This window comes from Schistocerca nitens, chromosome 2 (assembly GCF_023898315.1).
Source record: "Schistocerca nitens isolate TAMUIC-IGC-003100 chromosome 2, iqSchNite1.1, whole genome shotgun sequence".
In the NCBI taxonomy this organism is placed as follows: Eukaryota; Metazoa; Arthropoda; class Insecta; order Orthoptera; family Acrididae; genus Schistocerca; species Schistocerca nitens.
Window position 1 is genome coordinate 335,689,164 of NC_064615.1, and position 22,070 is coordinate 335,711,233.

The 22,070-nt window shown below is 43.5% G+C and overlaps 1 pseudogene; it reads left to right on the forward strand.

Annotated features, from left to right (window-relative positions):
- Positions 1-19,702: 19,702 nt before the first annotated feature.
- On the forward strand, positions 19,703-19,820 carry LOC126238397 (5S ribosomal RNA; annotated as a pseudogene).
- Positions 19,821-22,070: the final 2,250 nt, after the last annotated feature.

A 22,070-nucleotide genomic window follows, 5' to 3' on the forward strand; every position in this document is an offset into this window, starting at 1 on the left:
TTTCCAAGTTAATTATTAGGCATGATGCAGTACATCATTTGTTTTAGGGCTCCACTCATCAATAGGCAGAGGAATTGCTTGAGCACCCGCTGACGGGTTCTCTTCAACACAGCACGGCTTATTATAGTACGGGTGCCCGCCGTCTCCTTGGAGCACGAAAGTCACGTCTGTTGCTGTGAAGGTACCCTTTTCTCGAAGCTGTTGCGTAACTGTGACGAAAAGGGTATGCGATGGAGTCGGGCATTGTGGAGATCGATCCTGATAAAGGCGACGACCAGCTCTTCCTTGCCATTCAGAAGGACCTCAGATTATTCTTGGGCCTAAGAGCTGGCTAAAACCCGTAGTAAAAGCTCTGAGATACTTAGCGAGTCTTGGAATGTTTAACGGCAAGACAGATTAGACACTGTGGCAGGGGAAGTGTTCATTGGAGCCGACAAAAATATTGTCTCTACTGAGGTTGAAATAGAGCGTGACAGTAAAGTTATCTGGTGGTGCATAACAGGTCTAGGTGATACCAAGTTAAATGTTGGATGTTTCCACCGACCACCCTACACCGCTGTCACAGTTCTACATTCAAAGGAAGTACACTGTCAGTTGTGCATAAATACCCATATCATGTTATTGGTGGTGACTTTAACCTACAAAAATGTTCAAATGCGTGTGAAATCTTATGGGACTTAACTGCTAAGGTCATCAGGCCCTAAGCTTACACACTACTTAACCTAAATTATCCTAAGGACAAACACACGCACCCATGCACAAGGGAGGACTCGAACCTCCGCCGGGACCAGCCTCACAGTCGATGACTGCAGCGTCTTTGACCGCTCGGCTAATCCCGCGCGGCACTTTAACCTACCGAGTGTAGACTGAGACATGTATAGATTCGTTGTGTGGAGTACAGGCAGACAGTCTTGAGAAGTACTTTTGAACACGTTTTCTGTAAACTGTCATGAACAGCTAGTCGGCCAACAGCAATGGAAGCATCTTGGACCGTGTAGCTGCAAACTGGCCGGAGCTTATCGATGGCGACAGCGTAGAGACGGGGTTAGCGATCATGATGTCATCATTGCGACTATGGTTAAGAGGGCTAGGCGAGTGTTTCTGCTAGAAAGAGCAGATAAACCATTGTTAGCATCTCACGTAGACAATGAACTGCAATCATTTAGTTCCAGAATGATGGGCATCGAAGAATTATGGGCAAAGTTTAAACAGATTGTAAATCATGCCCTGGACAAGTATGTGCCTCATAAGTGGATTAAGAATGGAAAATATCCACCGTGGTTTACTAACGAAATTCGGCAAATACTGAGGAAGCAATGGCTGTTGCACTTTTGGTTCAAAAGAGGACGCGCAAATGACGACAGGCAAAGTTTAGTAGAGATTCGTGGGTCAATGAACAGATCTATGCGCGAAGCATACAACAACTACCACCGTCACACCTTAGAAAATGATCCGGCAGAGAAACCGAAAAAATTCTGATCGTGTGTAAGACTGCTAACCGGGTCTAGAGCTTCCAGTCAGTCACTCATTGACCCGTTTGGTTTGGCAGTGGGAGACAGCAAAACGAAGATAGAAGATTTAAATTGCATTTTTAAGAAATCTTTCACGCAGGAGAATCGTACAAAAGTACCGTCGTTTTACCATTCCGTATGGATGACACAGTAATAAACATCCCTGGAGTAACGAAGCAACTGAAAGAGTTGAAAACTAATAAGTCGCCGGGTCCGAATGGAATCCTAATTCGGTTTTACGAAGAGTACTCTGCGTCGTTGACCCCTTACTTAGTTTTTTGCATTTATCGCGAATCTTTCGATCAGAGCAAAGTGCCAAGCGACTGGAAAAAATCGCAGGTGACTCCTGTGTATAAGAAGGGTAAAAGAACGGAGCCGCAAAATTACAAACCAATATCCTTCATATGGGTTTGCTGCAGAATCCTAGAGCATATAATAAATATCCTTGAGACCGAAAAGCTCATGTCCACGAATCAGTATAGCTTTAGATAGCATCGATCTTGCGAAGTCCAGCTAGCTCTTTTCTCACATGGTACTATGCTGCGAACTATGGATGAAGGGCAACAGGCAGATACCGTATTTCAAGATTTTCGAAAGGCATTCGACACGGACCCCACTGCAGACCGCATACACAGTAGGCTCCCAGATATGTGAGTGGCTCGAAGTCTTCTTAAGTAACAGAACGCAGTATGTTGTCCTCGACGGCGAGTGTTCATCAGAGACAAGGGTATCGTCAGAAGTGCCCCAAGGAAGTGTAATACGACCGTTGTTTTCCTCTATATACGTAAATGATTTGACGGACAGGATAGGCAGCAATCTGCGGATATTTGCTGATGATGCTGTGGTTTACGGTAACGTGTCGAAGTTGAGTGAGTGTAGGAGGACACAAGATCACCCAGACAAAATTTCCAGTTGTTGTCATGAATAACAGCTGACTCTAAATGTAGAAAAATGTAAGTTAACGCAGATGAGTAGGAAAAACAAATCCATAGTGTTCGGATACAACATTACTAGTATCCTGCTTAAATATCTGGACGTAACGTTGAGAAGCGATATGAAATGGAACGAGCATTGTGGTAGGGAAGACGAATGGTCGACTTCGGTTTATTCGAAGAATTTGAGGAAAGTGTAGTTCATCTGTGATGGAGATCGCATGTAGGACGCTGGTGCGATATATTTTTTAATACTGCTCGAGTATATGGGATCCGCATCAGGTCGGATTCAAAGAAGACATCGAAGAAATTCAGAGACTAGCTGCTCGATTTGTTACCGGAAGGTTCGATCAACATGCAAGTGTTACGGATATGCTTCTGGAGCTTAAGTGGGAATCCCAGGAGGGGTAAGACGTTCATTTTGAGGACTACTACTGAGAAATTGTACAGAACCGGTATTTGAAGCTGGCTGTAGAAAGATGCAGCTGCCGCAAACATACATTTTGCGTAGATACGACGAAGATAAGATACGAGAAATTAGGCCTCATACGGAGGCATATAGAAGTTGTTTTTCCCTCGCTCCATCTGCGAGTGGAACAGGAAGAGGGAACGACTTACCGTACTGTGGTTTGCGGAGTATGTACGTAAATGTATACGTAGATGTCGGCATATTTTGAAACGTGTACTCAACTGTCTTGCTCTAACATTCACTGACACGTGAATGACGCTCGAAGCAGACCAGAAGGTCAGGACAGAAGGCAAATGACATCAGTGGATCCGACGTAACCACTCCTCTGCCTAGAAAGCATGTCCTCAAACGGCTATAGCATGGAAACGGTACGTTTCCGGACATCGGATCCTATTCAAAATATTCTATATTCACTGCCTTCTACACATCCTAGATGTTCCGAACACCCTGTATATATGAAGAGGAGCATGCTAGCAGAAAAATTGTTCTGTAAGAACATTCGTGATGTAGCCAATGGGTTATGTCCCCTACAAGAGAAATATGTCGAGGTGTCTTCACTTTTTGCTAAAATACTGCTTCTGATAAGCGTGTGCTGTTAAGGAAACGAGCTGCATAAATTTACATCAGAATACTCATGCTTTTCTACTAAACAGCGCAAGTCTTAAGTACAAAGACACAACTGCATTATCATCAATGATAAGATAAGATGCAGTTGTTAAATTTTTACTTCCTAAAAGAAAAACACAGCCCAGTTTCGGGACCTGTGTCCCACCTTCAGGTGCATATAAAATGTGAGTCCATAGAAGTCGAATAACACACGCTAAATTAGGTTCAAATATTGCATCCCTAATTTAACCTCTGTAATTCGACTTTTGTTGACTTAAAGTTTTATATGCACCTAAAGGCAGGACTCAGGTCCAGAAACCAGAATGTACCTTCATTTTATGAAATGAAAAGTTTTCCAACTGTAGTGGATCTTATCATTGACGACTGAGTCGTGGATGTCCTGATAAGGGAAACTTAAATACATTAACCCAGGCTGCTGTGCATCGATTGATTAGGAAGGTTGGCGAATTAGCTGATTGTGAGGAGAGCAGTGGGACTCCAGACGGAAAGTCTACCTGTCTGTCACAGATAGTACTGGCCACGTGGTAGGTGGCTGCCAACAGGAAATTGGCCAGGAAACTGGCCATTAAAATTGCTACACCAAGAAGAAATACAGATGATAAACGGGTATTCATTGGACAAATATATTATACTAGAACGGACATGTGATTACATTTTCACGCGATTTGGGTGCTTAGATCCTGAGAAATCAGTACCCAGAACAACCACCTCTGGCCATGGTAACGGCCTTGATACGCCTAGGCATTGAGTCAAACAGAGCTTGGATGGCGTGTACAGGTACAGCTTCCCATGCAGCTTCAACACGATACCACAGTTCATCAAGAGTAGTGACTGGCGTATTGAGACGAGCCAGTTGCTCGGCCACCATTGACCAGACGTTTTCAATTGGTGAGACATCTGGAGAATGTGCTGGCCAGGGCAGCAGTCGACCATTTTCTGTATCCAGAAAGGCACGTACACGACCTGCAACATGCAGTCGTGCATTATCGTGCTGAAATGTAGGGTATCGCAGGGATCGAATGAAGGGTAGAGCCACGGGTCGTAACACATCTTAAATGTAACGTCCACTGCTCAAAGTACCGTCAATGCGAACAAGAGGTGACCGAGACGTGTAACCAATGGCACCCCATACCATCACGCAGGGTGATACCCCAGTATAGCGTTGACGAATATACGCTTCCAATGTGCGTTCAACGCGATGTCGCCAAACACGGATGCGACCACCATGATGCTGTAAACAGAACCTGGATTCGTCCGAAAAAATGACGTTCTGCCATTCGTGCACCCAGGTTCGTCGTTGAGTACACCATCGCAGGCGCTCCTGTCTGTGATGCAGCGTCAAGGGTAACCGCAGCCGTGGTCTCTGAGCTGATAGTCCATGCTGCTGCAAACGTCGTCGAACTGTTCGTCCAGATGGTTGTTGTCTTGCAAACGTCCCTATCTGTTGACTCAGGGATCGAGACGTGGCTGCACGATCCATTACAGCCATTCGGATAAGATGCCTGTCATCTCGACTGCTAGTGATACGAGGCCGTTGGGACCCAGCACGGCGTTCCGTATTACCCTCCTGAACCCACCGATTCCATATTCTGCTATCAGTCATTGGATGTCGACCAACGCGGGCAGCAATGTCGGGATACAATAAACCGCAATCGCGATAGGCTACAATCCGACCTGTGTCAAAGTCGGAAACGTGATGGTAACGCATTTCTCCTCCTTACACGAGGCATCACAAGAATGTTTCACCACGCAACGCCGGTCAACTGCTGTTTGTGTATGAGAAATCGGTTGGTAACTGTCGTCATGTCAGCACGTTGTAGGTTCAAAATGGTTCAAATGGCTCTGAGCACTATGGGACTCAACATCTTAGGTCAAAAGTCCCCTAGAACTTAAAACTACTTAAACCTAACTAACCTAAGGACATCACACACACCCATGCCCGAGGCAGGATTCGAACCTGCGACCGTAGCAGTCCCGCGGTTCCGGACTGCAGCGCCAGAACCGCTAGACCACCGCGGCCGGCACACGTTGTAGGTGTCGCCACCGGCTTCAACCTTGTGTGAATGCTCTGAAAAGCTAATCATTTTCATATAACAGCGTCTTCTTCCTTTCGACAAATTTCGGGTATGTAGCACGTCATCTTCGTGGTGTAGCAATTTTAATGGCCAGTAGGGTATATAATATTGAACAGAATTAATATGAAAGTTGTTCAAACGGTAGTCACCACTGGGACTCACTTGCTTCATATGAGGAAACCTAGAGAAACAAGATTCATTTTGAAACTTTCTGGCAGAGTAAAACTGCGTGGCAGGCCGAGATTCGAATTCGTGTCCTTTGGCTTTCGCGGGGAAGTGGGCAAGTGCGCTTGCCCGCCAAAGTCAAAGATCCTGAGCTCCAGTCTCGATCCAGCACAGAGGTTTAATCTGGCAGGAAGTTTCATATCACCGTAAACTCCGCTGCAGAATGAAATATCAATTCTGGAAACATCGTCCCGGCTGTTGCTAAGCCATGTCTCCTTAATTTTCCTTTATCCAGGAATTATAGTCATGCAGGTTTCGCAGGAGAACTCCTGTGTGGTTTGGAAGGTGGGAGATGCGGCACTGACGTTAGCTAAGCTGTTAGGACGATTGTGAATCCTGTTTTGATAGCTCTTTCAGGCCCATGCTCCAAAGCATTGGGGTGTACCCGGTGTGAGAAGAGGTTGAAAGTACAGGACAGGATGTAGTGCTGTGAGATATCAACGGTAATTATAGGATGTTTAACCCTCGACGAACGAAAAGACAACGTGAACAACTCGCCTTCCGGCTGCTGTGACACCCTAGAAAAACAAAAAAAGTGTTATAAAATACTTGAATTGTACACTTTTCTTTCTCTCTTCGTTTTTTTTACAGAACGATCAGAGTCGTGTTTCGTTTTTCTTTGCGGGCAGTGCCTGAAGTGATGGCAAAATGTCGTCGTAGATTTTAGAGAGAAAGTGGCAGTGGTATTAGATATTGTTTTTGTTTGTAGTTAGATAGGTTTTGGGGGTAGTATGGGTGTCAGGAACCATCGCCTGAAGTGAAAGATATACTTACATGGATATGATGTCTGTTCTTTCGGTCATGCCTGAAAGAACAGACACCATCGATGACTTGCAGCCGTCTAGAACGAAATTAGAATTATATTAACACCTTCAGCTGCTGAGGGGCGTTGATATATATCAACGGGGACAGGTGGAAACGTGTGCCCCGACCGGGACTCGAATCCGGGATCTCCTGCCTACATAGCAGACGCTCTATCCATCTGAGCCACCGAGGGCGGAGATGAATAGCGTGACTGCAGGGACTATCTCGCGCACGCCTCTCGCGAGACCCACATTCTCACCTTTCATGTCCACAGACTACAATCGTAGTGTCGCACCCCATCACACTCATTACTCGTGGATGACATTCTTACCAAGTCCCTGCAGTCGCGCTATTCTTCTGTGCCCTCGGTGGCTCAGATGAATAGAGCGTCTGCCATGTAAGCAGGAGATCCGGGGTTCAGTCCCGGTCGGGGCACACATTTTCACCTCTCCCCGTTGATACATATGAACAGGCTGAAGCTGCTGAAGGTGTTAATATAATTCTAATCTCGTTGAAGTGAAAGAGGTCTAGGAAAAAAAGAAAAGTCTATAGAGCTCTTGCTCGCGAAAGACAAAGTTTCCGAGTTCGAGTGTGGGTCTGGGGCAAAGTTTTAATGTGGAGGGAAGTTTCATATCAGCGCAGACTCATCTGCAAAATGAAATATTCGTTCAAGATTCGATCTGTATCCACTACTCATTGAAAGTGTCGCCATCAGAGTTCGAGCCGCCAAAACGGCGAATGGTGGACACACCCCTTATTAATATCTCCTAATATATGTCCTAATATTTTTGATCGGGTAGCATATTACATATTGACGCTGAATAGTAGGTTATGTGTCCCTTACCAGCCATTTAATTCCCTCACCTTTTCGCGCAGTTATTATTGTTTCAGAATGTGACATACCAGTGGAGGCTGAGAGCGTCCACTTCCGGGAAGAGGCGCCCTCGGCAGACTACCGGAGGCCGACCCGCTGCCGCTGCTCCCACTGTGCGGCGGCGCGACAAATGGTGGGGTGGCGCGTCGCGTCGCGGAGGAATCCGGCGGTGGTTTATGGCGGCGGTAGCGGCTGCCGGCGGCGTCGCCGACTGCCCGCTGCGGCCACAACTCTCGCGTCACCGAACAGTCCGGCCCGGCCACAAAAACAGACGTCAGCGCCGATCGCCGATGGCCGCCCAGATACGCGGCTGCCCCGTAAACTTGTCGCCGGGGCCGGCGATTAATCTGGGCGAGCCGCGCATATGAACGCGCCCGTCCTTTGTGCGCTGCCCGCTGCCCGCTGCCCGCCAGACATACGGCCGGCGACGGCCCGGGCACAAACACATCTCGTACGCTACACGCACTCATATAATACGCGCGCCGTGGGAGACGCGGCGCTGCAGCCAGAGCGCCGACTCGGGCGACTGCTGCAGTCGGCGCGTCCGTCTTTCCACAGGGTGGCCGGCAAGTCATCTCTCGTAAATGAGGCGGCGGATTTCACGGAGTGCTGTAACCTAGAATGGGCCTGGTCGCCACGGACAAGCTCCTCGTTCTAGCGAACCTTGCCAAATTATAATTCCCCGCCGAAGTTCTGAGGGCAGATATGAGGGTTAGAACTTTAATAACAGCAACAATTTTTTACAACTTACACAAAATACGAGGGTGGTTTGAAAGGTTCTCGGAATCATCTCGAGAGGTCAGCGCTAACGCAACGAGATGTTCACGTGATATTCTTTGGACTGTTGCCCGTAAAAACGTGCCACGTCAGTCCTCTTGGAAGAGAGATGCCGCGGTGACGCGGCTCTGGTGTTGTTCCCGCGTAGTGATTTGCAAAGATGGAAAAAATCAAGATTCGAGCAGTGATTAAGTACTTCGTAAAGGAAGGTATGAAAGCAAAGTACACTTAAATTGCTACACCAAGAAGAAATGCAGATGATAAACCGATATTTATTGGACAAATATATTATACTAGAACTGACATGTGATTACATTTTCACGCAATTTGGGTGCATAGATCCTGGGAAATCAGTACCCAGAACAACCACCTCTGGCCGTAATAACGGCCTTGGTACGCCTGGGCATTGAGTCAAACAGAGCTTGGATGGCGTGTACAGCTTCAGCACGATACCACAGTTCATCAAGAGTAGTGACTGGCGTATTGTGACGAGACAGATGCTCGGCCACCATTGACCAGACGTTTTCAATTGGTGAGAGATCTGGGGAATGTGCTGGCCAGGGCAGCTGTCGAACATTTTCTGTATCCGGAAAGGCCCGTACAGGAACTGCAACATGCAGTCGTGCATTATCCTGCTGAAATGTAGGGTTTCGCAGGGCTGGCCAGGGCAGCTGTCGAACATTTTCTGTATCCGGAAAGGCCCGTACAGGACCTGCAACATGCAGTCGTGCATTATCCTGCTGAAATGTAGGATTTCGCAGGGATCGAATGAAGGGTAGAGCCACGGGTCGTAACACATCTGACATGTAACGTCCACTGTTCAAAGAGCTGTCAATGCGAACAAGAGGTGACCGAGACGTGTAACCAATGGCACCCCATACCATCACGCCGGGTGATACGCCAGTATGCCGGTGACGAATACACGCTTCCAATGTGCGTTCACGGCTGTGTCGCCAAACACGGATGCGACCATCATGATGCTGTAAACAGAACCTGGATTCATCCGTTTTGCCATTCGTGCACCCAGGTTCAACGTTGAGTACACCATCGCAGGCGCTCCGGTCTGTGATACAGCGTCAAGGGTAACCGCAGCCATAGTCTCCGAGCTGATAGTCCATCCTGCTGCAAACGTCGTCGAACTGTTCGTGCAGATGGTTGTTGCCTTGCAAACGTCCCCATCTGTTGAGTCAGGGATCGAGACGTGGCTGCACGATCCGTTACCGCCATGCGGATAAGATGCCAGTCATCTCGACTGCTAGTGATACGAGGTCGTTGGGATCCAGCACGGCGTTCCGTATTACCATCCTGAACCCTGTGACTTCAGCTTCATTCCTAAATTTAAGGAAGCACCTCATGGCATCCGCATCTCAACCGTTACACAGATTCGTCTAGCAATTGACCGTTCTAATCGAACTATCAATACAACTGGCGTTGTTACGGGTATCCTACATTGATGGCAACGAGCTATACACCATGCTGGTGAATACTGTGAAGGACAGTAAGGCCTCGAAAAGTTTTTCAAATAAACATCTGCCACTATTAAGATGATTGGACACAAGTTCCCAATTTCTAAGTTGGGCTTTTAGGCTGTTGGCAAAATCTATTTAGGAGAAATAGAGAAAGTTAAGTCCATTCTTTAAGATGCGTGGCGCGGACATGTGTTGGGGTCTTCTTGTTTCGACTCATTCCCGTGCTAACAAACGAAACAACGCATGCAGGAGCGGCGTGACGTGGCACGTCCCTTCATCTTTCGCGCCAAGTCCATTTCCAGCTACGAGTGGCACTTCGAAGCTTCGTCCTCGAGTTTGCACTAAGCACTGCCCTGGTTCTGTCTCGGAAATGTTTTTCTGGCTGTGTTAATTGTACGTTAACAGTGATGCGGTTGGCAGAAAGCTCCGGTCTTGGTTCACTAAACAGAATAGAAAAACGGTTCAATGACGATCACTATGTTGGTGGGTAGCTGTAACTATTCAGTGATACGATTCTAACGAACGTCCCGACTTCGAGTTCCTGCCCAGTATCCACTTTTATAAAATGAAGAACAACCGGTTTCAGTGAAACTCGTAATTTTACTTCAATGCATGATGGATTGACAGTCTACATCGAATACCTTTTTCTAGATTTAGGTTAATTCTTGCCCTGGTAAGATTACAGTGATATATTACAAAGTGGGGACATTGTGAAAATAAGCGTACAAAACTAACAAAAATCGAAAATACTTACTGTTTCCTGTGATGGGTGCATGGTTCTTGAATTACAGTATGAGCAAACATGTTTATGTACATATACACACTCTTGGTTCTACAGCACATTTTGTAAAAACAAGTCCAAGAACTTCAAATGTAAAGACGCCGTACTTTTACAAATACACCGGTGTTATTATTGCAAAGGACATACAAACCCATTACGTTGTTGTTGTTGTAGTTGTCTTCAGTCTTGAGACAGGTTTGATGCAACTGTCCATGCTACTCTAGCCTGTGCAAGCCTCTTCATCTCCGAATAACTACTGCAACTACATCCCTCTGAATCTGCTTACTGTATTCACCTCTTCCTCTCCCTCTACGATTTCTGTCCACCAAGCTTCGCTCAGTTTCTAAATTGGCGATCCCTTGATGTATCTCAATGTATCATACCAACCGAACTCTTCTTAGGTTGTACCGCAAATTTCTGTTCTCCCCAGTTCTGTTCAGTACCTCCTCATTAGTTACGTGATCCACCCATCTAACCTTCAGCATTCTTCTGTAGCAGCACATTCTCTTCATGTCTAAACCATTTATCGTCCATGTTTCACTTCCATACATGGCTGCACTCTATATAACTACTTTCAGAAAGGACTTCCTGACACGTAAATCTATACTCAATGTTAAAAAATTTCTCTTCTTCTGCTTTTCTTGCCATTGCCAGTCTGCATTTTATACACTGTCAACATCGACCATTCAGTTATTTTGCTTCCCAAGTAGTAAAACTCATTTATTACTTTGTCTCGTTTCCTAATCTTATTCCCTGAGTATCACATGATTTAATTCGACTACATTCGCTTTTGTTGATATTCGTCTTATATCCTCCTTTCAAGATACTGTCCATTGGGTTCAGCTGCTCTTTCAAGTCCTTTGCTATATCTGACAGAATTACGATGTCATCGGCAAATCTCAAGGTTTTTATTTCTTCTTCTGGACTTTAATTCCTATTCCAAATTTTTCTTTTGTTTCATTTACTGCTTACTCAGTGTACAAATTAAATAATATCGGGGATTGGCTACAATCCCATCTCACTTCCTTCTGAAGCACTGCTTCCCTTTCGTGCTCCTCGACCCTTTAAAATGCCATTTGGTTTCTGAACAAACTGTAAATAGCCTTTCGCTCCCTGTATTTCCCTCACACCACCTCCAGAATTTCAAAGAGAGTATCCCAGTCAACATTGTCACAAACTCTCTCTGAGTGTACAAATGCTATAAATGTAGGTTTGCCTCTTCTTAACCTATCTTCTAGAAGTCGTAGGGTCAGGTTTGCCTCACGTGTTCCTAGATATTTCCGGAATCCAAACTGATCCTCCCAGAGGTCGGCGTCAACTAGTTTCTCCATCCTTCTGTAAAGGATTCATGCTATTATTTTGCAGCCGTGACTTATTAAACTGACAATTTGGTAATTTTCACACCTGTCACCAACTCTTTTCTTTGGAATTGAGATTATTAAATTCTTCTTGAAATCAGAGGGTATTTGGCGTGTCTCGCAAGTCTTACTCACCAGACGGAAAAGTTTTGTCATGACTGACTCTCTCAAGGCTATCAGTAGCTCTAACGGAATGTTGTCTACTTCCGGGGCCTTGTTTCGACTTAAGTCTTTCAGCGCTTTGTCAAATTCTTCATGCAGTATCGTAACTCCCTTCTCATCTTTCTCTACGCCCTCTTCCATTTCCATAATATTGCTCCCAAGTACATCTCCCTGTATATAGCCCTTCCCCCTTTCTGCTTTCCCTGCTTTGCTCAGGACTGGTTTTCCACCTGAACTCTTGATATTCATACATGTGGTTCTCTAAAGGTCTATTTAATTTTCCTATAAGCAGTATCTATCTTACCCCTGGTAATAATGATTCTATATCCTTACATTTGTCCTCCAGCCATTCCTGCTTACCCATTTTGCACATTCTGTCGATCTCATTTTTTAGACGTTTGTTTTCCCTTTCTCCTGCTTCATTTACTGCATTTTTATATTTTGTCCTTTCATCGATTACACCCAATATCTCTTGTGTTACCCAAGACTTTCTACTAGCCTTCGCCTTTTAACTACTTGATCTTCAGCTTCCTTCACTGTTTCATCCATCAAAGCTACCAATTCTTCTTCTACTGTATTCCTTTCCCTTGTTCTTGTAAATCAGTCCCTAATGCTCTCTCTGAAACCCTCTACAGCCTCTGGTTCTTTCACTTTATCCAGGTCCAATCTCCTTAAGATCCTGCCATTTTGCGGTTTATTCAGTTTTAATATGCAGTTAATAACGCATAAATTGTCAAAGTCCACATCTGCTGCTGGAAATTTCCTACAATTTAAAATCTCAGTCTAACTACTATATGCTAAATCTGAAACTTTCCAGTGCCTCCAGGTTTCTTCCACGTACACGACCTTCTCTCATTACTCTTAAATCAAGTGTTATCTATGATTAAATTACGCTCTGTGAAAAATTCTACCAGGCAGCTTCCTCTTTCATCCTTTCTCCCAGTCCATATTCACCTACTACTTTTCCAGTCCCCCATGAGTATTAAATTTTCGGCTCCCTTCACTATCCGAATAATTTCTTTTACTTCATCATATATTTCCTCAATCTCCTCCTCATCTGCGGAGCTAGCTGGAATATAAAATTGTACTACTGTAGTGGGTTTGGGATTCGTGTCTGTCTTGTTTATGATAATGCACTCACTGTGTTGGTCATAGTAGCTTACCCGCTTTCCTATATTTTTTATTCATTATTAAATCTACAATACCCCTATTTGATATTGTATCTACAGGCTTCTGTTCACCTGATCTGAATACTTGTTCCTCCTGCTACCGAATTTCACTAATGCCTACTATATCTAACTTTAACCTAGTCATTTCCCTTTTTAAATTTTCTAACCTCTCTGCCTGATTAAGGGATCTGACAATCCATGCCAGTTTTGTTTCTCTTGATAACGGCGTCCTCCTGGGTAGTCCCGACCCGGAAATCCGAATGGGGGACTATTACCCCAGAGGATGCCATCATCATTTAAACATTACGGCTGTAGTTTCCTCTTGTTTCCAGCCATTCACAGTACTAGCACATCAAGACCGTTTTCATTGTTGTTATAAGGCCAGATCTGTCCATCGTCCAGACTGTTGCCCCTGCAACTACTGAAAAAGGCTGCTGTCCCTCTTCAGGAACCAGATATTTGTCTGACCTCTCAATGGATACCCCTTCATTGTGGTTGCACCCACAGTACAGCTATCTGTATCGCTGAGGCACGCAAGCCTTCCCGCCACGGCGACGTCCATGGTCCATGGCGAGGTGGGGGGGGGGGTGTTAAGTCTTTATTTTATTAGTTATACAGTATATCATTTACAAAACAAATATTTGTAAACATACGAGTAACAAATGTAGATTATCTTACCAAATGGTCGCACTATTAAATATGTGCCTCTTCAGGAAAAAATCAACTTTTAACATTATTGAAAAAGCTGTAGCTGCTAAACTCTGTTTGTTCATTCAAAGTGTCTGCAAAGTGTCTGCAGAGGATTTTATTTCGTGTAACATTATTTATAGTTGTTCTAGTAGATCAAGTTTTTTACCATGGTTTTCTGTGGTTTACAGTTAGTCTGTTTTGGTTGTCACCTAGTCTGTGTCTATTGATTTGCATGTGGTCGGCTATTGTGGATTTGTCAAAGCAGTTAAATCTAAAAGCATCAGTGTGTACTTCGTATTGCGTGTAGAAAGTTGTGAAATGCAGAGCAGCTGTTACATTGTAAATTATATATTCCACTATGTTCTGTTATTGGGGTGTTTGTGTTTACTGTCTGAGGTAAGTGGTGTCTGTGTCTGTGGGATGTAGAGAATGATATTTTGTTACTGGTGTTCGTATGTAGCAGAGGCTGCTTGTGAAGAAATGTGGTGTGTCAGTTGTTATTGCCATAGTGCTTCTGTTACTAATGCTGGCCTGTGTTTTGTTGGAAAGTTTGTCAACAAATTTTTATGAATAGCCATTATTTACTGTAGTTCCTTAATAGTATCAGTTTCTTATATTAATGCTCTGAGTTTCAAAGGTAATGTGTATGCCTTGTTCAACATGGATTTAAATGCGGCATACATGTGTGTGTTGGGATGATCTGATATCAGTGTAGGTTGGTGTCCTGTAAATGTTGTCCATTAACTATTATGAAGTCTAAGAAATTTATGGACTGAATTGCTTCATATTCAGATGTGAACATTATTTTGTTGTGGAGTGAACTGAATAATGTGAGATGCAAATCAAGTTCATCTTTTGTACCATCAAATAGAAGTAGAGTATCATCCACATATCTTCTGTAATATAAAATTTTTTCAGCAAGTTTATTTTTCCCTCCAAAAAATTTATTTTCTAAGCGGTTCGTGAATGTGTCAGCGAGGAGGCTTCTCATATTTTTATCCATAGCTAAACCTTCTTTCTGTTTGTACAATTCATCATAAAAAGAGAAGTAGTTATAGGATAGTACTAGTTCAAGAAGATCGATCAACTCTGAAATCTCCGGTCGGTCTGGCTATTTTTTATGTTTGATAAGGTGTTCTCTGACAATTTCTACTATCTCATTCACAGGTAAATTTGTGTAAAATTAACAATGTCAAATAAGGCAAATGTAGCTGATCTGGGGATTTCTACGTCTTTGAGGAGTGTTGTTAACTCATATGTGTTTTTTAACTGTGTATGTGGTTTCAAAAGTGTAAAATTCCCTGAGGATGGTATTTAATAGTTGGGAAAGGTTTTATGCTGGTGTATTCTTGGAGTTAACAATCACTCTAATTTGAGAGTTAGGTTTGTGGATATTTGATTGTGGGTCATTGGGGCTCATTGATGTGCAACTTTTTACTTGTTTATCAAACAGCAGGAAGCTACAGTGGTTAGATATTTTCTTTAATTTTTTTCCGAAATTTAGTTGTTGTGTCACAATCGAATTCAGTAATGTTGTTTTCTGAGAAAAAATTAGGAGCTACTAATGTAATCATCTTAGTAAATGACAACAGTGGAATTTCCTGTATCCACCTTTACAATGATAGTGTCATGTTCATTGAGTTTATTTTCAACTGTTTTAACACTTCGTTTTCTTCAAAGATTGTATTGGAGTAGTGTCTTAATTTTTTCTCTTCTTGTTGGTCACTTTCATTAATATTATGTGCTAGAACAACTTGTCCATTGTGGTTCAAATTGGCCATATCAGCAGATTTATTTGTTTTTACCATGTGGCTTTTAAGTTATGATTGAGCACAGGTCTGATGCTGTGTTTAAGACCTTAGTTCAGTAAGGATTGTCCTGTGTTTGTGACACTAATGTTGGTTTTGTTTATAACTCTTTCATAGAAATTCTTTGTTTTGGAAGTTATATTATAATGGACACCGGGGTATTTCTCTTAAAGTACTTGAGTTTTCTTACATGTTTTTCAGCTGGAGCAATACTAACTTCTGTACCTAAGACTGTAAGAAATTCACCTACATAATTTATTTCCAATGAATACAGCATGTTAGTTAACTCAAGATGAAGGTGGTAAAGAAAGGTATCTATTAAGTTCCTCCTTCTGCTTGTTCTGAAGATGAGCCACCAGGGCTGGAAGTGCATCGTGCATTGACATAACATAAAGATTCTGACTGAAGGCGGGTGTTCTTTATTATACGAAAGAAATACAGTCACAGAAGAAACGCTGGCAGAAACTCATAAAATTAAGCTACAGTTTTACTCTGCCAGGATGTTTGATATTACTAGTAGTATGCCAACTGACAATACTGAAAAGAGAGTAATTAGATTATAAATAACTGTGCACGGTGGCAGCACCGAATAGACGGAAATTAATATTTGTAGAGACGTCTAAAACGACGAGAGAGCCCATGGGACTAACCGGAGTGGCCTAGCGGTTCTAGGCGCTACAGTCTGGAACCGTGCGACCGCTGCGGTCGCAGATTCGAATCCTGCCTCGGGCATGGATGTGTGTGATGTCCTTACGTTAGTTAGGTTTAAGTAGTTCTAAGTTCCAGGGGATTGATGACCTCAGAAGTTAAGTCCCATAGTTCTCAGAGCCATTTTAACCATTTTTTGAAGAGCCCATGGGTGAGAGAGAAAATCAATCAATGATGATTTGCTGAAACGTCTCAATTACATATCAAATATCATGAATTACATTGAATTCAGAGGGTCAGGTTTTGTCTTAGACGCTCATGGAGGGAAGAGGCAGATCGGGTGGGACCAAAAGGGGAGGTATTATCCAGAGTTATGAGTTTGCTTCACGAGGGTTGTCTTTTTTTTTTTTTTTAAGAGCGTTTGTAAGGGAGGTAACGGCAGCAATTTTGCTGTAGTTAAGGAATTTTTACGTCTTGCATGGTCAAATGTAGGTATGACTTGCTCCAAACGACTAATTTTATTCGACAGTATCCTTGAATGAAACCCGCTAGCTAATAATTAGCTAAAGGAGACGGCCGAAGAAATAACTTTGGCGAGACTTAAAAAGATGGGAATGTGATATAATATTAGGTTATGAGCTACTGTGTTTCATATTGGAATGACACACTGACCTACTTTCTCGACTCTCACCTAGAGAATTTCTTATCCGCTGAGATTTTTCAGTTCGTTGCAAGGAGCTAGTTGAAGTTTAATCAGAACTTATAGTTGCGTATATTGTTAATCCAGCGGACGAATCTTGGGATTATTTTGGGAACTTTCGTAATGCGACAAAGCAGTCATCAGTAGCGGCAGAGACGTAAATATTTTAACCCCGTCTTTCTGATCAAAATGTGGCAAGCGACTCCAACCAAAAACTGGCTCACTGTTACGAAAGCGCGGAGAATTAATCGGCATACACCGATTAACAGTTCTTCGCCCGCAGCGATCCAATTACTTTGCGTAACAGCATCGCGTGCGTCTCGTAGACCTGGAGCGCTTGGACCGAAGAACAGACAGACTTTCGCAACTGCGCGCGGCTAAAAAGTGGAGAGATGAGCTTTTACAAGATTATCTTACTCAACTCTTCGCCAATGATATCTCAACACTACGTAAACGTTCATCCCAGACCACTACCAGTCACAAAATTTGCTTACTTAAATTATTTGATGAAGCAACATGTTTCTGGGTATAAACATCTTCTTCAGGCTACAATATAATACAAAAACATTTAACAAAGGAACTCGTAAGTATTAAAGTTGTTCTGTACAGTCTTGAAATGTGCTATGGTCATCCTGCGGCGAAAATGAAGGAGACTGCTTCGAACTGAACGCCGATGATCAAAGAAAACGTGTCTGGAGACACCCTAGACACTGGTGGCATGCCAACCTGACTGTCACCCGCCATACGGCCTGATATCCAGAAATGAGGTATTGGGGTGTCATTGCATTTCATAATAGAACCTCTTTGGTTTGCATCCGTGGCAGCAGTACATCGACGATACGCTACGCCCTTCATGGCAAGCCATCCTAAGCTTACATTTCAGCAAGATGACTGCCACCTGCACACGGCGAGGGATTCTGCTGCTTCTCTTTGTGCTTGTCAATCCCTGCCTTGGCCAGCAAAGTCGCCGGATCTCGCTCCAATTGAGGACGTTAGGAGCATTATGGGCAGTGCTCTCCAGCTCCACCCGGGATTGTGAAGATCGCACCAGTTGGACAGAATCCTTCAGGAGGACATTCAACAACTCTACCAATCAACGCCCGTCCGAATAACTGCTTGCATAATGGTCACAGGTGGACAAACGCGTTATTGACTAGCTGAACTTGTGAACCTCGTGCTCTTGAAAAACGCATCCTATTTCTTCTGAAATTGTAATCATTGGTTTGTCCTATGCAGAAGCATTGGAATCTACAGATAAAGAAAGAGTGGAAACGATTCATTGAGTGAGAGGTACCTTACATGACACAGATTTATTTGAAAAATTTCGCAGCTTATCAAATTACAATTTTCTATTCCATAGCACAATAAGCATTAAACACCTCAGAAAAAAATGTTGTGCTTAAACATGATAATTATTCAAACCAGCAGTATCTCAAGATTATTAGACTCCACTTAGCCGGCCGCAGTGGCCGAGCGGTTCTAGGCACTTAGTACGGAACCACGCGGCTGCTACGGTCGCTGGTTCGAATCCTGCCTCGGGCATCGATGTGTGTGATGTCCTTAGGTAACTTAGGTTTAAGTAGTTCTAATTTCTAGGGGACTGGTGACCTCAGATGTTAAGTCGCATAGTGCTTAGAGCCCTTTGAACCATTTGCACCACTTAAACAATTATTGATTAAACAGCAAAGAATATGACAATATTAAAAATCAGGTGAAACTTTAGCGTCCATGGACTTAAGCGTGTGAACCATCAGCTCTAGACGGAACACTGAACGTGCACAAATACCGCAGCCACCTAACAGACCATCTTCCACGAATGCTAGAAGACGTTCCTCTGCAAACTAGGATGTACCTGTGGTAGCCACGGGATGGCTGTACGGCCCATAGTGCACAAAGTACCACAGCATGTCTTCACGAATTACTGCCAGATCGTTGCACTGGACGCAGAGGACCTGCACCTTGACCGACCCGTTCTCCAGATTTGGCGTCTGTATACTTATCTGTGGCGAATGCTGAAAGACGCTAAGGACATACAAAGTACACGACGCATTACTCCAGCCCGCTCGGACATCACCGCTGAAATTCTGGTACGTGTGCAGTAGTCGTTCCATAACAGACTTAGTAGCGTGTATCGCAGCGGGTGGCGGTGATTTTGAACACAACCTGTGGTGCTCAGTTCCCTCGTTAATAGTCAGAATCCACATAACTAGTGTATGCATTTACATCTGCATCTACATGGCGACTCTGCAAATCACATTTAAGTGCCTGGAAGAGGGTTCAAAAACGGTTCAAATGGCTCTGAGCACTATGGGACTTAACTTCTGAGGTCATCAGTCCCCTAGAAATTATAACTACTTAAACCTAACTAACTTAAGGACATCACACGCAACCATGCCCGAGGCAGGATTCGAACCTGCGACCCTAGCTGTCGCGCGGTTCCAGACTGTAGCGCCTAGAACCGCTCGGCCACTCCGGCCGGCGCAGAGGGTTCACGGAACCTGAATCAAAATAATTCTGTTTTATTCCAGTGTTGAACAGCGCGAAGAAAAACGAACACTTAGATCTTTTCGCGCGAGCTCTGATTTCCCTTATTTTATTATGGTGATCGTTACTTCCTTTGTATGGCAACGGCCTTGCCGCAGTGGATACACCGGTTCCCATGAGATCACCGAAGTTAAGCGCTGTCGGGCGTGGTCGGCACTAGGATGGGTGACCATCCAGGCCGCCATGCGCTGTTGCCATTTTTCGGGGTGCACTCAGCCTCGTGATGCCAATTGAGGAGCTACTCGACCGAATAGTAGCGGCTTCGGTCACGAATATCATCATAACGACCAGGAGAGCGGTGTGCTGACCCCACGCCCCTCCTGTCTGCATCCTCCACTGAGGATGACACGTCGGTCGGATGGTCCCGGTAGGCCACTCGTGGCCTGAAGACGGACTGCTTTTTCTTCCTATGTAGGACTACGTCTACAAAGCATTTTCGCATTCAGAGGAGAAAGTTGGTGACAGAAATTTCGTGAGAAGTTCCCGCCGCAACGAGAAATGCCTTTATTTTAATTATGTCCACCCCAAATCCTGTATCATGTCCGTGACACACTCTCCCCTGTTTCTTGATAGTATAAAACGTACTGCTCTTTTTCGAATTTACTCGATGTACTCCATTAATCCTATATGGTAAGCATCTTACACCGCCTACCAGTACTACAAAAGAAGACAGACAAGCGTGATGTAGGCAGCCTGTTTAGTAGATATTCTATTCTGCCAATAAAACGCAGCCTTTGGTTCACCTTTCCCACAACATTTTCTTTGTGTTCTTTCTAATCTAGGTTGTTTGTTAATGTAATTCCTGGGTATTCAGTTGAATCTACGACCTTTAAATTTGATTGATTTATTGTGTAACCGAAGTTTAATGGTTCCCTTCAGCATTCATGTGGACGACCTCACACAATTCACTATTTAGGGGCTATTGCCAATTTTCGCACCGTACAGTTATCTTATCTAAATCGTTTTTCAATTGGTTGTGATCTTCTGCTGACTTTACTACACGATAAACGACTGCGTCGACAAACGATTGCAAAACAAATTTTTGTGAGGAGACTGTGGAGATAATTTATCTCCCTCAATGATGTAGAAGAGACCGCCATTCAAAAGCTGTATTGTGAAACTCTGATTCCTTAACAATTACAAAAATCTTTACAAAATTCCTTTCTTACAAACTCTATTCGGCCACGTAATTAGTTACTGAAATGGTAAAGAAGTTTTGAACTGCACTTAGCGGAACACAGTAATTGAGAGCAAAGCAGGATGTGCTTAGTATAGTGGCATTTCCGTGTACTGCAATTAGAGAAGGTTTATTTTCTTCAGCTAATGTGCTGTTGCGCTGCATTTGAATGTTCATCACCTTCGAGCAGTACCGATTTTCCGTTGACACCAGGTAAGTCACAAAAGTTTGTTACGGCGAATTTACGGTCACAATCAAGGGAACAGTAAAACCATTCACGCTTAAACTTGCATTACAAATTTATTATCAGGTTCAGTTTAGGTAAGACTCAGTTCGGATTTCATTTCTTTGTCGTACAACCTTACACTTACAGAGCAGTTTCATGTGTTCGGGTGTGTGCGACTTACAGTTTCAAATTTTATTGATTAAGTTTTGCTACTCAAATTTACAGGCCATTTTCACAGAAGCTTTTCGCATACTTATTATTTCAATGCTTCGCTTGTAATTTTACGCAAAATATTTATAATTTATATATTTTTTTTTTTAATTTAAATGTCAAGTTCCGTAGGACCAAATTGAGGAGCAAATCTCCAAGGTCATGGAACGTGTCAGTACATGAATTTACAACATAAAAAGTAATAACAGATAAAAATAAATGTTCATGAACCTGAAAGAAAATCAGTCCATAAGTTTAAGCAAACGCTATCAGCAATACAATGAGAATCATCTTCATTTTTCAAGGAACTCCTCGACAGAGTAGAAGGAGTGACCCATGAGGAAACTCTTCAGTTTCGATTTGAAAGCGCGTGGATTACTGCTAAGATTTTTTAATTCGAGTGGCAGCTTATTGAAAATGGATGCAGCAGTATACTGCACACCTTTTTACACAAGAGTTAAGGAAGTCCGATCCAAATGGAGGTTTGATTTCTGCCGAGTATTAACCGAGTGAAAGCTGCTTATTCTTGGAAATAAAGTAATATTGGTAACAAGAAACGACAATAAGGAATATACATATTGAGAGGCCAATGTCAAAATACCCAGACTCGTGAAAAGAGGTCGACAAGAGGGTCGTGAACTCACACCACTTATTGCCCGAACCGCCCGTTTCTGAACCCAAAATATCCTTCTAGAATGGGAAGAGTTACCCCAACACATAATACCGTACGACATAAGTGAATGAAAATAAGGAAAGTAGACTAATTTACGTGTCGAAATATCACTCACCTTCGATACCGTTCGAATAGTGAAAATGGCAGTATTAAGTCTTTGA